At 41.2% G+C, this 16,327-nt stretch overlaps 2 long non-coding RNA genes across 2 annotated transcripts in view; one reads left to right on the top strand and one right to left on the bottom strand.

Annotated features, from left to right (window-relative positions):
• LOC117657572 (uncharacterized) overlaps positions 1 to 15,176 on the top strand; it is a 29,444-nt gene extending 14,268 nt beyond the window's left edge. Inside the window, exon 2 of the long non-coding RNA XR_004589142.3 lies at positions 9,947 to 15,176. This is a non-coding gene — a long non-coding RNA (uncharacterized LOC117657572). The remainder of the gene's footprint in view (positions 1 to 9,946) is intronic.
• Positions 4,374 to 8,998, bottom strand: LOC148115450 (uncharacterized). The gene is made up of 2 exons (XR_015732534.1): positions 7,212 to 8,998; positions 4,374 to 5,116 (listed from the first exon to the last, which is right to left on the bottom strand). It is a non-coding gene; the product is annotated as an uncharacterized LOC148115450 (long non-coding RNA).
• Positions 15,177 to 16,327: the final 1,151 nt, after the last annotated feature.

Here is a 16,327-nt window from a genome sequence, read left to right as displayed (position 1 = left end):
TATAATCCACAGTTAATCAGGGATGGGCATCCTGCAGTCTTCCAGCTGTTGTTAAGACTGCCATTTTTGGTTACCCATCCTTGCTATACTTTCTTCACACCCTAAATCACTGAACTTCTTTCTCCAAACTGAAAAAGAAGAGTTTTCTTTCTATCAGTTTTGAAGTGGGATTGGATAAAATGTGCTTTTTGCCATTTAAATTTAACCATATGTATTTTCACCTGACTATTATATCTATATATATTTCTCCTGTTTCGATGAAACTACATATGTGCAAATACTGATCTATCACATTGCATGTAATGCGTGCAGTTTCTTTAAAGAATTATAAGCGTAAAACGGTTTTTAATCGAAACAATGAAAGTTCTATATAATTCTGATCATTTGATTTCGGAGGAATTTTTAAAATAATTACAGAAAACAACTACACGTATTTATGAAATATTTATGAATCTTCACAGCACTAATCCTCATCTTAAATAAATAAATAAATAACTCATCAAGTTCACATTGCATTCCTTGTTTATTTACACAGCGTTAGGTGTCTCCTCAACCTCATGTTCACTGAACATTGTTTGACATTGATTTGGTCCTGTATTTAAAAGAAAATCAGAGAGCCTTTGATCTTCAGCAGAGAATGCAGTTTTTGATCACAATGCTAAAACAGAATGTCTGGTCCCAGATGCAAACCCTGATGACGGCAAGGGAGAAATGAAATGGGGGAAAGGGGTGGGGGGCAGTACAGTATTCGTTGTTTCCTAAGCACTGGTTCCAAATTGCATCCTCTTTCCACCGAGGCCGTGAAAACCTGCTCTTTGTTCTTGGCATTACAGTTTATCCCAGAAAACTCAAGGAGGAGAAGGAGGAGGAGAAGCAGCAGCAGCTACGTCCCTCTGGGCCCCTTGGCTAAGCCCCAGGATGGGAGATCTGGACTGTGCAGCTCCAGGAATCTGCCATTTTTACCATAAAAGGGCAGGCATTTCTCAGCTCCTGCAGGGAGGATGGGAAAGGAAAAGGCAGAGCTATTTATAGTCCTTGTAAGGGTCTGGGCTTGAACTCAGGGTTAATCAGCCTGCGACTGTGGGACCTGATTGGGATCTTGCTTTGTTTTCTCATAAGCATTTGATCTGAAACCAGAAACCTTGGAGTAGAGCAGGAGACTGATAAATAGTGCTCTCTAACCCTGTTTCCTTTGACTTCTGAACTCCTGAGTTTCTAGGATAGCTTTGCAGGACATTTTTATCCTTGTATGTTAGCACACCAATGCCGAATACACTGTGTGCGCTAAACATCAGGCAAGTTATTCTTACGTGACATTTCATGTTCAAATTGGTTGCTATTTTCATCTAAACGCTTCTTTACTCATTTGACCCATGACTTTTGAACATTTGTAAACAGTAAGATTTTCCCTGGAAAATAATATTAATTAATCAAACATGTTGCGATTGGCCTATGGGACCTAACTTTTGGTACACCCTGTACGTAGATGCAGAAGCACCTCTTCCAAGGAACAAATTGGAAGATGTAGATTACATGCCTAAAAGGCACATGCATATAAAATTTATAAGAGCCTTGGTGGCGCAGCAGACTAAAGTGCTGTTAAATAGCACCAGCTGCCTGCAATTACTGCAAGTTCAAATCTCACCAGGCTCAAGGTTGACTCAGCCTTCCATCCTTTCGAGGCAGGTAAAATGAGGACCCAGATTATGGGGAAAATAAGCTGACTTTGTATAAAAAAGAACACCGCCGGGGGGGGGGGGGGAGCCCTACTAAGCAGGTATATACAACAGTATGAAGGCTATTGCTTAATGCATTGTAAGCCGCCCTGAGTCTCCGGAGAAGGGCGGCATATAAATCGAACCAATAAATAAATCAATCAATCAATCAATCAATCAATAAATAAATAAATAAATAAATAAATAAATAAGTGTGATCACATGCAACATTTCAAATTTCAAATCTTTATTGTCAGTGCACAACATATGTACAGAGATTGGTTGAGCTCCCTCAGTGCACCCCTCCCCCAACACAATGAAGCTCACAGTGAAGGCAGAAAATCCCTAACCCAATAAATCATATTAACAACCCCCAGTCCTATTTCAAACTATGCATCCAATTTTTTCCTTATTATTATTTCTGAGTGCATAAGCTTGCACATCATGTGGATGTGCACTTGTGGAGTTATATGTTTTGTTGCTCATGTATCTTTGCCCATATAGAAAAACATTTGAAGCAACCTCTGAGAATGAAATTTGTATACTCCCTCCAGTCAGAATAAGACGGAATTCTGTCTTCAGTTGAAATGCTAGAAATTGCTCTGGAATTTAGAACGAAAGTTTATTCCTTGCCTTCAAGCTCAGCTGACTGGCAACAGGGCTAGAAAACGTAAGCACCAGCAATCCTAATCTAGGGCTGCTACCTAAATTGATGAGCAATCAGTCCTGACAATAATTTATTTATTTATTTATTTATTTATTTATTTATTTATTTATTTATTTATTTATTTATTTATCTATTTGTTAAATTTATTTATTAAATTTATATACCGCCCTATTCCTGAGGGACTCAGGGCGGTGAACAGCGAACGATAAAAAATACATGTAATACAAACGTTAATTAAAAAAAAAAACAATTAAAATATACTAAACACTCTGGTCCTAGATAATTCAAGACATCCCAGTTTAAAATAAAATCAAAAGCAATATAAAGGGAAAGTTAGGCCAGGCCGGCCTGCTGAAACAGGAATGTTTTGAGGGCACGGCGGAAAGTGTGCAGATCCGGAATCTTCTGTATCTCTGGGGGGGAGCTCGTTCCAGATGGTGGGTGCCCCCACAGAAAAGGCTCTCCCCCTGGGGGCCGCCAGTCGACACTGTTTGGCTGACGGCACCCTGAGAAGCCCTTCTCTATGGGAGCGTACTGGGCGTAATTGGCCCTCTTAGTCCTTTAAGGTGAGAAACAATGCTAGCATGCTTAATCATGGCTCACTAAGTAATTTACTTGAGTGGGCTTACAGACATAGCAAGCCAATTGTAGCATGGACCTTTTCTGCGAACCTTCAATCCTAACTTTCCTTTCAGCAAGGGCCAATAGCTCAGGAGTATGCCTCCTTGTGCCCCTTCTGATTTTCCCAGCCAACCATGTTGTGTTTATACTGAGTTTTCTACCCTGTCTTGGTTGTTGTTGGGTTTTTGTTTTGTTTTGTTGCATCTCTTTATTTGGCTTTAGACAGTTGTCTGGGCCTAATATACTCTTTCTCGTGTACCTTAGTTGGGCTGCCAATCTTGGATCTTGATAAACTAGTCTCATTCTTCACTCACAGCAACATGCCAAACCTCAAGATTTATTCAGGAGACAAATGGGGGGAGGCTATGACAGCATGAGGCAAATAGATTGGTTTTGTTGGAAATTATGAGTTTGTCACTTTCTAGCCTTAGCTTTCTAAGTCTTTGTCACTTTCTTGGAAGAAATAGAATTTAACCACTGTTTCCATGGAACTCCATGGCTGAACCTCCTTTGCACTAATCTTTGGGATTAACAGTTTGCAATTCTTATAGAAGTTGAATTTGCAGAAGTCTAGATAAATGAAGGGGGAAATGGCAAATGCAAGCCACCCCCTTCTCCTGGATCTCTGATTTTGGGGAAGAAGAGAATTAAACAGCGAGAAAATCGAACAATATGCAGTTGTACAGGGAGAATAGTCAAATTAATAGTCTTTCATTAGTTTAATGCAAATTAAATGTAAATTATTATATTAAATTTTGCTTTGTCCAGCTAGTTCATTTTCCTGACCTCGCCTGGTGTTTGAAATGTGATCTACGATATATTACTGAAAAACAGAGTGTGCCCTTCAGTAGGGGATAACTCATATTTTTAAAGTATCCTTAACCTATGCCAATACCTATTTGTGAATAATTGGTCTAATTATTCCTCTATCCACTCCTAAAGGCAAGCAATATGCAGATTTACTTGAGTACCAATATTCCTAATAGCTAGTGCTGCTTCTCCATCTTTGCCATCTTTTGTGACAAACAGGAGGGGAAAAAAGCCAGTCTGCATAATATAATATAAATGAACAGAGAGATATCACACGCATCAGCTCCCAGGCTACCTCTGAGGTGTTTCAGTGAGTGTATTTAGAAAGTTGTCACTATTTCCCTAGGGGTCTTCATCTGTGCAAGAAGAGGACTGAAATACATTGATCTTCTCTAAAGTTGTTCTGATGAAACTGTTGGGGCTACAATCTCCCATAACTTTCAGGTTAGGAATACAGCTTCAACCTTAAGCTGATGGTTTAGGTTTGGGAGAAGCTGAGACAGGCCAGCCAGCGCTATGATCGCTCTTCCCAATTCATGAATTTCACAAGGCAGATGCAAAGGTTTATTTATTTATTTATTTATTGGTTCAATTTATATGCCGCCCTTCTCCAGAGACTCAGGGTGACTTACAATGCGTTAAGCAATAGCCTTCATACTTTTGTATGTACCTGCTTAGTAGGCTTTCAGCCCCCCCAAGCGGTGTTTTTTTTATACAAAGTCAGCTTATTGCCCCCACAATCCGGGTCCTCATTTTACCTACCTCGAAAGGATGGAAGGCTGAGTCAACCTTGAGCCTGGTGAGATTTGAACTCACAGTAATTGCAGGCAGCTGGCAGCTAAGTGCTACTTAACAGCACTTTAATCCACTGCACCACCAAGGTTTCATTTATAGTCACCATCTTGGGCGGAAAAATGAGCTTCCATCTTTCCCACAGAATGTGGAGATAACTGTAGGACTATTTACAAACTGTCTTGAATGTCCTTCATAATTTTCCCATCCAGCATCAGTACTGGAATGACTTCCCGAGGGATGCTTCTGCTCCAAGTTCTGTAGGATGCCCAGCCGCACTCCAGTCTAAGGGAACGTGGGGACAATTCATCCATGACTTCAATTCCCCAAGGGCAGGCAGCTGAGAACTTGATTTTCGGCCTGGGATCAAGGGAGTGTTTGTTTTTCCACAGAGCCTTGTGGGTCACATTCGTGGCTAGCTTTGAGGGAGGGACAGGACGGAATCAAACAGGAACAGTATCTGAGCCGAATTCTGATGAACCTAGGACAGGCTTATAATATGAGCTGCTTTCTATTCAGAGAGTTTTGAAAGAAAGAAAAAAGGCAATCATTTGGGGTCTTTTAAATTCCACAGGTCCCCCTGCTAACTTATGCTCTTGGCTACCTTGTATGTAGATACATATGGTCTCTTTCTTTTTATTTTTCCATTGGTGACCTGGACCAGCAAGACCTTATTTTAACAGTAACAGAGTTGGAAGAGACCTTGGAGGTCATCTAGTCCAACCCCCTACTCACGCAGGAGACCTGTACTAGGGATTCCAACCACCGAACTGCCAACCTTTCTGATCAACAAGCTCAGTGTCTTAGCCACGGAGCCACGTTTCTGTTTAATGGATCTTTATTTTTATTTTGACAGAATTTCCCCTTCAGGTGATTTAATGGGTGGGGCATCTGTGTGTAAGGGGCAAGAGCAAGGGAAACACATTAGTTCTATGTTCAATCACTTGAGTCCTTTACAAAGACAGTTAGAGCTGCTTTGTAGCATGAGATGGACAGCACAGTTTGGTGTCCCAGTTAAGGAGCCAGGCTACAAACCTGGAAGCTATGAGTCCTGATCCTACCTTAGGCACTTCTATTATTTCTCTGGGTGACTTTGGGCCAGTCACTGTCTTTCTCATCCCAAAATCACCTCACAGGGTTATTATTGTGGGGAAAATAGGAGAGGAAGGAGTATTGTGTAGGTTCAGCACCTTGAGTTATTTATAAAAATGATAAAGGTGGGATACAAATAATAAAACAAAAGTAAAAATATATAAATTTAATAAACAGATAAATAAATTAATAAATAAAATGACTACTGGATAACACCAAAGAAATACAGAGAATTCTAAATCTTTGGTGCTATCTAGTGTTCAAATGGATTGAAATACAATGAATACAATAAAATAATAATTTAAACAATAATATAGAGTATCAGTGTTAAGTGCAATAACTAAATAAGAGAGAGTGAAATAAAGTGGTGCAAGAATTTCAATGAATCACTTTTCAGATGAACTAATTTTAGTTAGCTTGATCGTGAAAATGCTTTCTGAATTAGTCATTGTTAATAGTTTCCTAAAGGTCAGGGAGGGAACGTACGGGTCCCATTTTTCAATGGGACCCAATCCAAAGCAATGGAATAAAAAGAAGTATAGCATTCCCTGCGTTCCAGACTATAGAATCACTCTTGGATGTTTTCCTACAAAATTTGATATATTAAGCCAATCTATTTGGGAGAAGCAATGACTAGAAGGGGATTATGGTTCAATATCAGCATTTTAAATCATGCATGGAAAATCAATAATCAGTACAGAGCAGGGGTGAAATGCTACCAGTTCACTCTGTTTGGGTGAACTGGTAGTGAAAAAAAAATGTTTTAAAAAGGTAAAAAAAAAAAAAGTTCCGACGATCGCACGGCACAAGTGTGCCGCGCGATCGTCGGAACCTTTTATTTATTTATTTATTTTATTTATTTATTTATTATTTGGACTTATATGGTGCCCTATCTCCAAAAGGACTCAGGGCGGCTCACAACAATAAAACACATACAGTCCAATCCTTCCTTTAAAAATACTCAATAAAACTGTAAAAACCATTAAAATCCGCTCTAAAACCCCTTCAGTCCAAGCCGGCCAGGTGAAATAGCCATGTTTTAAGGCCACGGCGGAAAGAGCGAAGGTCAGGGGCCACCCGGAGCCGCAGGGGGAGCTGATTCCACAGGGTAGGTGCACCCACAAAGAAGGCCCGCTCCCTAGGGGTCGCCAGCCAACATTGTCTGGCCGACGGCACCCCAAGGAGGCCCTCCCTGTGGGAACACAGTGGGCGACGGGGAGCTGTCGCTGGCCGCAGATGGTCCGCCAAATACCCCGGGTCTAAGCCATGTACTTTATTTATTTTTTTAAAGCATTTTTTACTACCTATTCGCCCAAACTGGTAGTAAAAAATGCTTTAAAAAAGTTAAAAAAAAAGAGTTGGCCACACCCACCGAGTCACATGACACTCCCCCAAGCCACGCTCACCAAACCACGCCCACAGAACCAGTAGCAACAAATTTTACATTTCAACACTGGTACAGAGCCTGCAGCATGGAGGTTACATGTTCCAAATGTTGGGAACTGGTAACTTACCTGATCCAATACAATCTGGATAAAATGTGGTTTCCAAGCATTCTTCAAACGTAATCCCAGGTAAAGCAATAATCAAATCAAGTGGTGATAGCACTTGCATGAATTACTGTAGCTAGGTCTTCTTGCACCAGGTAGAGTTGAAAAAGGTGCACCAGCTAAAGTTGTTCTGCTAGCCATGTCCTTCACCTGCAAATGTTCTGCTAGCCACGTCCTTCACCTGCCGTTCAAACAGGAGCAGCTGGAGCATCCAATTGTGAACATGGTATTTCAAGGATGGTGCCTGCCCATCCATTGATAATCCTAGTGTCAGCAGAGAACCCCATTATATAAACAATGCTTCTACCTTATTAGGGTTCCATGCTCATCCGTTCTGTTCCATCTAAACTTTTTCATCCTCCAAGCATAGGGACAGGATGTTGACAGCAACTCCCTTATGGTATGGGGTGGTGAGATAAACTTGGGCGTCATCAGCATTTTGATGATGCCACACCCCAAAGTTTCGGATGACTTTATCCAATGGCTTTCATATAGTTACGTCGGCCAGTTGTATATTGGGGCAGTAACACCATTTAGCTGTCAGAGCATCAAAAGAACAGATCGATTCCTTCTTGCCAAAGTAGCACTTTTTCTTTGAAAATCAGTTCTTTCTCAGGGGAGGGATGAGAATTATGCATTAAGGAAGCTATTCTGGAGGGTGGGGGAGAGAAATCAACATTGCCCAGAAAACAAACTGTGACTCACAATGTCCCTGGATTCATTTTATCAGCAAATCTTTAGTACAGAGTCTGTTGGTAATACTTTGTACAGGACCAAAAGCACCAGTTACTGGAGGAGAGAGAAGGAAAGGGAGAGATAGATAGCACGTCTAATAGCTCATCCAATCTTGTGTTTCACATCACAATCATACACTTACAAATACTGAATTTAAGCAGGCTTACTTCCAAATACATGAACATAGTCTGCGAATTCATATAAATTGAAGCTTTGCATACATGGACCCGCTAGTTGTCCAGAAACCAACGTATTTGTAGACTTCACTTTATATTACTGTGGAGAATTTTTATTAATAGTTTGTACTATATATTATGTTACTATTTATGTCTATCAGTTACTATCCTGTTACAAATCAATAAAGATTTTACATTGAGAGGCAATATGTGTCGTAGTGCTAAGTACTATAAAAAGCAATAGGGAGATATTTCTTCCTTGCTTGCTCAATACATTTCCGGTGGGGATGGGGCATATAGTCATTCATGAAGATTTGATGGGTTTCTGTCCTGATCCGATACAGATAATGATTGATTTGTTTAAAGGACTAAAAATTGGGAATAGAACTGGCCCGACCTCCTAGCCCTCAAAAGTACTTGAAAGAAGTAGCTCTGATCAGAATCCAGGCATTTAGGGGACTGGAGGCTAAAACATATGAAGAACAGTGGCAGGAACTGGGTATGTCTAGTTTGATGAAAAGAAGGACTAGGGGAGACATGATAGCAGTGTTCCAATATCTCAGGGGCTGCCACAAAGAAGAGGGAGTCAAGCTATTCTCTAAAGCACCTGAGGGTAGAACAAGAAGCAATGGATGGAAACTAATCAAGGAGAGTAGCAACTTAGAACTAAGGAGAAATTTCCTGACAGTTAGAATAATTAATAAGTAGAACAACTTGCCTGCAGAAGTTGTGAATGCCCCAACATTGGAGATTTTTAAGAAGATGTTGGATAACCATTTGTCTGAAGTGGTGTAGGGTTTCCTGCCTGGGCAGGGGGTTGGACTAGAAGACCTCCAAAGTCCCTTCCAACTCTGTTATTCCTCTCCTCTCCTCTCCTCCCCTCCCCTCCCCTCCCCTCCCCTCCCCTCCCCTCCTCTCCTATTATCTAAATTTGTGGAGTTATACAGGACACAAATGAGCTACCACTCCAAAGAAACGAGAATGTAGAAAGTGATAAGTTTGAAGCTGGTGAGGCAGAAATCTCTCATTTTTACACCGGAGAAAGCCATATTATAAATAAGAGAGAAGAAGCAGAATCTTTCAAAGCCAAGAGAAAAATAGTGAAACAAAAAGGGGAGAGAAAGAGCCAGGATTTAAACCTTGAGACTAACATATATAAAGTGCCCGGTTCCTCCTGGCGTTGTTAAATGAATTTTCCTGCCTGTATGGCTTCCTAATGTTTTGCAGTATGTGGACTTATGTAACCGTGTTGAATTTGTGTGATGAATGCTGAGCAGTAAGAGGCATGAATGAAAATAAAATAAATGGAAGCAGTGACAGGCATATAGAATTGTGAATTATTCAACTCAAGTTCTGGATACTAGGCAAACTAACAGCAAATCTAAAGTAAATGTCCAGAGTGTTTGAGCCTTGAAATGCAGGGGGTTGGACTAGAAGACCTCCAAGGTCCCTTCCAACTCTGTTATTCTATTCTATTCTATTTCTTATGTGAAACTGATGGCCAATTGCCTCACATCTATGTAAAACAATATTTTCTCCCATAATCTATTGTCAAGCTCAACTCCTGCTGACTTCATCCATGCAGTCTTGAATTGCCCTTTAATGTGATGTTGCTTTTTAAAATCAATCCATCCATCCAATGAATTTCCAGGTTGGCTGTATTAATATGAAGACTGTCTAGCTGGCAATATTCAGAACAAGTAGAGAAATGGTGATTGATATATGGGAAAAAGATAATCCTTTTCTGATTCCTGGTGATTGACAGGTTCTTTTCTCTGTTTCTTACAGGAAGGGCTCTGACATGTGGATGAGAGGCAGCAGCATTGTGGAGAAGAGTGGAGAGTCAGCCTTCAAAGGAACAGAAACAGAGGAGCAGAAAACAAGTTCAGTTTACCTGTACACAGTGGGGAAACTTTGACTGTTGTTTGCTCAAAACCTTACTTTCATTCAGTCATTTTCACTTCATATCTCAATATGACATGAAGTCAGGAGATAATTGTTCATAGGCTAAGCTGCTGAGAGGCAATAGGTAATGCTGATCTCGTTCCCAGACATTATTTTTATTTTTGCTTGGTTTTTTTTTTTTTTTTTTTTGTATGCTGCTCATATGAACACCAACAAATCCCTCCATACACTCATGCTGAACTCATACTTTAATATATAGATATACATATTCAGCACAGTCCATTCATCTTATATGAGCAGCTTCATAGTATAATAATTGTTTGAGCGTGGACTGGGTATAATAAATATCCTGCTGAGCTCAAACTAAACAATTGAACCAGATCTCAGAGGTGGGGTGGGATGGGAGAAGTGCTATAGTTATTTCCTAGTTTATAAGCTTCCTTCTTTCCTAGGCATCCCTTCCTAGCAGAAGACTTTTAAATAGGATAACAGATAACAGAGTTGGAAGGGACTTGGAGCAGTGGTGAAATCCAAATTTTTTTACTACTGGTTCTGTGGGCGTGGCTTGGTGGGCATGGCAGGGGAAGGATACTGCAAAATCTCCATTCCCTCCTCACTCTGGGGCCAGCCAGAGGTGGCATTTGCCAGTTCTCTGAACTACTCAAAATTTCCGCTATCGGTTCTCCAGAACCTGTCAGAACCTGCTGGATTTCACCCCTGCCTTGGAGGTCATCTAGTCTAACCCCCTGCTCACACAGGAGATCCTGTACAAGGGATTTGAACCGCCAAACTGCCAACCTTTCTGATTGACAATGATCATCTGACTGTATGACAATGATGACAATGATAATCTGACTGTAGTCTGAGGTGAGCTTTCTTGTGCCTGGTTCCATCCTGGACCCTTTGGCCTTCCCCACCGCCTCGGAAGCCCTCCAGAGGCCACCAGAAACAGTCCGTTTCCCAATGTCCGGTGGGCCTGGAAGGCTGGAAAATCAGGTGGCCGGCACGCGCATGCACGCTGCAGCTGAGCTAGGGCAACGCTCGCGTGCCCACAGATATGGCATCGTGTGCCACATGTGGCATACATGCAAAAGGTTAGCCATCATAGGCTTAAGCCCTCAGCTAAATAGAAACTTTTAGTGATTTTCACACAGGGCTTCCTTTCTCATACTTCATTGAGTCCCATCAATGTCCACATCGACTTCATATGATATTTATGTGAATCAGCCAACTTAACCATCTAAGACTGTTTTTAGGTCAGCCACCTGTCTGGCTGTAGCAGATGACTTTCCTAAAAACCACCATTGCACATGATTGCGCTGTATCAGTATCAGAACAAACTGTTTCATTGTAATAGGTTTGCCTAAAGCAATGTTTTTTCCTCAACTTCAACAACCTTAAGGTGTGGACTTCAACTCCCAGAATTCCTCAGCCTGCTCTAAAGCAACCTTTCCCTGCTGTAGTTTCCAAGTTTTCTGTGATACAACTGCCATAACTCCAAGCCTACAACCAAGTTGCCTAGGCATTTGAAATCCTAATACATCCAAAAGATCCCTGATTGAGGAAGGCTGCCATAACCAATTCTGGGAATTAAATTAAGGATAACCTGAACCTTTTCAAGAGCCTTGGTAGCGCAGTGGTTAGAGTGCAGTACTGTAGGCTATTTCTGCTGCCTGCCGGCTGCCTGCAATTTGGCAGTTCAAATCCCACCAGACTCAAGGTTGATTCAGCCTTCCATCCTTCCGAGGTGGGTAAAATGAGGACCCAGATTGTTGGGGGCAATAGGCTGACTCTGTAAACCACTTAGAAAGGGCTGTAAAGCACTGTAAAGCAGTATATAAGTCTAAGTGCTATTGCTATCCCTGTCACATCCCATACAATGTTTCTCTCTATCCCTAGTCAATGGCCTGGTTTACACAGAGAACTAAGACATAACATACTTCATTGGTTGGTTTTTGACACAGCATGACATATGAACGTTTTTCAAGAGGCAACTGGACTTTCTTGTTTTTTCTTTGAGGACATTTCGCTTGTCATCCAAGAAGCTTCTTCATCTCTGAGTGGATGCTAGGAAATGGAAGGTTTTATATTCCTTGCAGACAGCTGGCCATTTGCATTGTTTTAGAGAGTTGTTGAGGCCACTTGGAGGTTTATCTGTGTCCTCAGGGTCACCTGAGTAGACACCTAACCTAGAATCTCCATAGGCATGACATATGAACCTTATGTCTTAGCAGTGCATGTGGACTCTGACTTGTTCAATAATACTGAAATCCAGGTTTACATGTTTTATATAGGGATGTAGCCCATCACTTTTTCTTCCATTATAGAAATGGAAGTTCATAGAGCTCCAAGAGGAAAGGAAGTCAATTCAGATCTGCAGTGTAAGTAACATCATAGCCATAGTCCAAAACACTGTTCAATGTACATAAGCTTGGCCTGTTAAGCTATCATATGTCTCCTTAGCCAAATACCGATTTATAAACATTGTTGTTTAGGTGGCCTTTTTTAAAAAAAAAAAGAAGTTGCAGTGAGAAAAACAGCTATAGATGCCACCATCAATAACAAATATTTCTTGAATCCTGCTCTTCATTTTTCTTTTCTACATTTGCAGGCTCTTCTCCTTTGGAAACTATTTGAACAATGGTATAATGTCCTTTGGTTTCCCTTTGAACTCATTGCAGCTCATTCCCAAATTTGGCTATTATTTTTCATCCATCAATCCAAATTTATTCGCGGGCTGAATATAATGCATTTGGCAAGCTTCCTGAAACAAAGACCTGATCCATTTGAGGTTTTGATCTATATAATTTCCAAATGGTTACCGGTCTTGAATCTGTCAATCTGTCCAATCTAACTATGGATTTAGAACTTAGAAAGGCTCAGCTATAGCAAAAGTGAATGCAGAGCTATTGAGGATTTGATTGTTGATAATATGAGAAAATGAGGATTTGATTGTTGATAATATGAGAAAAGTGCATCCTCATATACAGGAGTGCATGTTACACTGTGAGATTAGGGTATCTGGAAAGTTTCTAAGTCACAGCAGGGCTTTTAACGCAAAGCATATTGCTGCTGATATCTTAACCAGCATTGCCTTTCAGGGTCTGAAAAATGCTACAAAAAATCCCTTTGCCATTTTTTCCTTCTCTTCTTTGTTCCCCCATTTCATTTAACAAATGTGATAGCTGGGAGGGGGGGGGATAGAAAAAAAATAGAAGAAACAAGTTTCTTGTTCGTTTTGGAGGGTTACTGCGTCTCTGCTTGAAGTTGGCTTCATAGATTACCTGTGCTATAGTGAGCTGCTACCTCTCTCTCCATCTTTCATGGCACAATGCTCGCCTCTCGCTGTGTTGATGGAGGAAGCTGGTAAGGATGCTGCGATCCAAGAGCTTCCGAGGACCAAGCCTAGAGCAGAGAGAAAAGAGAGGCTGCCAAACAGCCGGAATGGAGCTGCAGCCCCTGGAGCTGCCATCTGCTTCTTGTCAAGTTGTTGTGAAGTGCTTGTTCCTGATGACGGAGGTTGCTGGACAGCAGTGTGAGGATGCGGTTATGACAGATGCTCTGTTTACCATACTTCAAGCCCTAGTCAGGCTGACACAGGATGTTAGCTTTTCCCTGGAAAAAAGTGTTGCTCGATCTTTTTTTTTTTTTTTTTAATTTGATTTATATGCCGCCCTTCTCCGGAGACTCAGGGCGGCTTACAATGCGTTAAGCAATAGCCTTCATACTTTTATATATTTATACAAAGTCAGCTTATTGCCCCCACAAACTGGGTCCTCATTTAACCTACCTTAGAAAGGATGGAAGGCTGAGTCAACCTTGAGCCTGGTAAGATTCGAACCTGCAGTAATTGCAGGCAGCTGTGTTAATAACAGGGTGCTTTAAACCACTGTACTACCAAGGCTCTTCGTTCAGCGCATGCAATCAAATCCTCCCTTTCTGGGTCCATCTGTACGTAGAAAAGTCAAAAGAAACTGAAATGAATTCCCAGGTCATGGTTGTCTCTCTCAGATGGCCTCACCCAAAAGATGAGATAATTCTAAAATTAATTCCCTCAGCGCCTTCTGGGTCCGACCTGTATCTGGAATTACATTTATTCCTTGCTTCCAAACACAATGTGTATTATTGGAAGAGGCATGGGCATATAGGTCAGGGAATAGCTAAATCATAGTTTTGTTTATATGGCTATGGAATTCAACTTTAAGCAGACAAACATCAAGCTGATTATCTCACATCTGACTTATTTCAGCATTGCCAAGCATAGCTAATCTAACATTCCCATAGTGGCTGAAATGTCTTTTTAAGCACGCTGTTTGATCAGCCACTACATTTATTCTGAGCGCAGCTACAATTTGTGTCCACTGTATGAAGGCCTGGAGGGGTCTAGGTAGAAAATGCATATATAATGTTATCATACACCGAAAGCAATGCCTTGGCAATACCAGCAGCAAAAACTCATAAACACCCACCAAAGCTGATACCGAAAAGGAAAGGAAGCCTAAATCCTTGTTACGCCTTGGCAGAATTTCTACTGATCTCAATTTCAGTGTTGAGAAATATTCACAAGATCAAAAGCAATCTCTGTTTATTCTGAGCATCAACAACGCCTGGCCAAACATCCTGTTATTGTTGGGTACATGCTCACAAAATGGAATTGTTGTAGAGCAACAGATTCAGAGAACTTTCCCAACTATTTTCTGCCTTCCATATAAGTTTTCTTCAATGATATTTATTTATTGTATTTTTTTAAAAAAACAAAAAACAAGGAGACAATTGTAGCCACCATTAGGTTAGGCTTAGTAAAGTTTCTCAAGATCATCGAGTCATGGTTTTCTGGCTACAGGAAGATCTGAATGTGGGTCTTCTTGAACTAAATTAGATATGCTAATCATTCTGACACCATGCTGTTATTTTTAAAGTGAGACATTTTTCTGTAAATACATCTGAAAGGTGCCTTGACACCTATACAGATATGGCCTTGGCCAGTAAGCACTTTCCGTACTTCTAATTTTGTCATCTAACTTCCTACAAGGAAAATCCTGCAAAAATGTCCAATCATTGTATTAAAACATATTTCCTACAGCAAAAGCTCCATAAAAATCCTCTACTTCAACTTTGATTTTTAACAGTGCATATGATTGGTGCCTGCTATGAATAAATGGTCTGGAGAATCCTTTGCAAAATTCAGGGCTTCCTGAGAAGATGATCAGGATCTCCCAGGGAGCAACTTGATAGGGGGGAGGGGGGAAGTAGTAGGAAAAAAATGGTACTACCATGTTTCCCAAAAAATAAGACCTTCCCCCAAAATAAGCCCTTCCCAAAAAATAAACCATCCCCTGAAAATAAGTCCTCCCCCGAAAATAAGCCCTCCTTGAAAATATTTAAACACATACGCAGCCAGTCCCCGCCATTTCCTCTGGATAGGGGGACAGACCTGGAAATCAGGTAAGATGGCAAGAGGAGCCCCATCTTATTCCATGCGCCCCAAAATAATAAGACCTCCCCGAAAATAAGGCCAACCACTTATTTCAGGGTTCAAAAAAATATAAGACAGTGTCTTATTTTCGGGAAAACATGGTAGAAAATTTAGAAACTGCAAGTCGCTCCAAATCCTCTTATTTTTCTTCCCAATAACTGCCTAAGCTCTCTGCGACAGCTCTTCTGAGTGAAAGCTGCTTCCAAGATGGACACTTTTATGACTTCGATGTCTCCCAGCCCAAGGTGCAGTGCTGCATCTCTGGTCAGTTGTGAGTCTGAGATGAAGCACTGTAGCTCAGGAAGGGAGAAACAAAGCCACGGAAAGAAAAGGACCAGCCCTGCTCTCCTGTGATCAAGTCAAGCACCCAGAGGTAAGAATCCGGGCAGATATGATCTTGAATAGGGGTCTCCAACCTTGGCAACTTTAAGACTTGTGGACTTCAACTCCCAGAATTCCTCAGCCAGTTGGAGACCCCTGATCTAGAAGGTGACGATTCTACAACGTTGAAGAACAGCGTGGAGAAAATGACAGATTGCAGAGAATGCTACAAATACCGAAACCCATTCTGTCTGGCCAGGCATCATGGAGGATATAGTGCAAGGCAACTGGCCTTCTGGTTTGGGAGGAAGTGAAGTTCACAAGAGCAAAAAAGCAGGTGACCCAAACAGACTCCTGCCCTGAACAGGGGCGAGGAAGGTTTCTCAAATCATTCCTATTTTGAAAAAGAAATCATAGGCCCGGGAATCAGTGGCCTCTTTTGGTTCCACTAAATCACCTTCTAACTG

The sequence above is a fragment of the Pantherophis guttatus genome, chromosome 2, assembly GCF_059756535.1.
Source record: "Pantherophis guttatus breed Tessera chromosome 2, ASM5975653v1, whole genome shotgun sequence".
Classification (NCBI taxonomy): domain Eukaryota; kingdom Metazoa; phylum Chordata; class Lepidosauria; order Squamata; family Colubridae; genus Pantherophis; species Pantherophis guttatus.
Note: the sequence above shows the minus strand (reverse complement) of the source record. Positions and strands in the feature narration are given on the sequence as shown.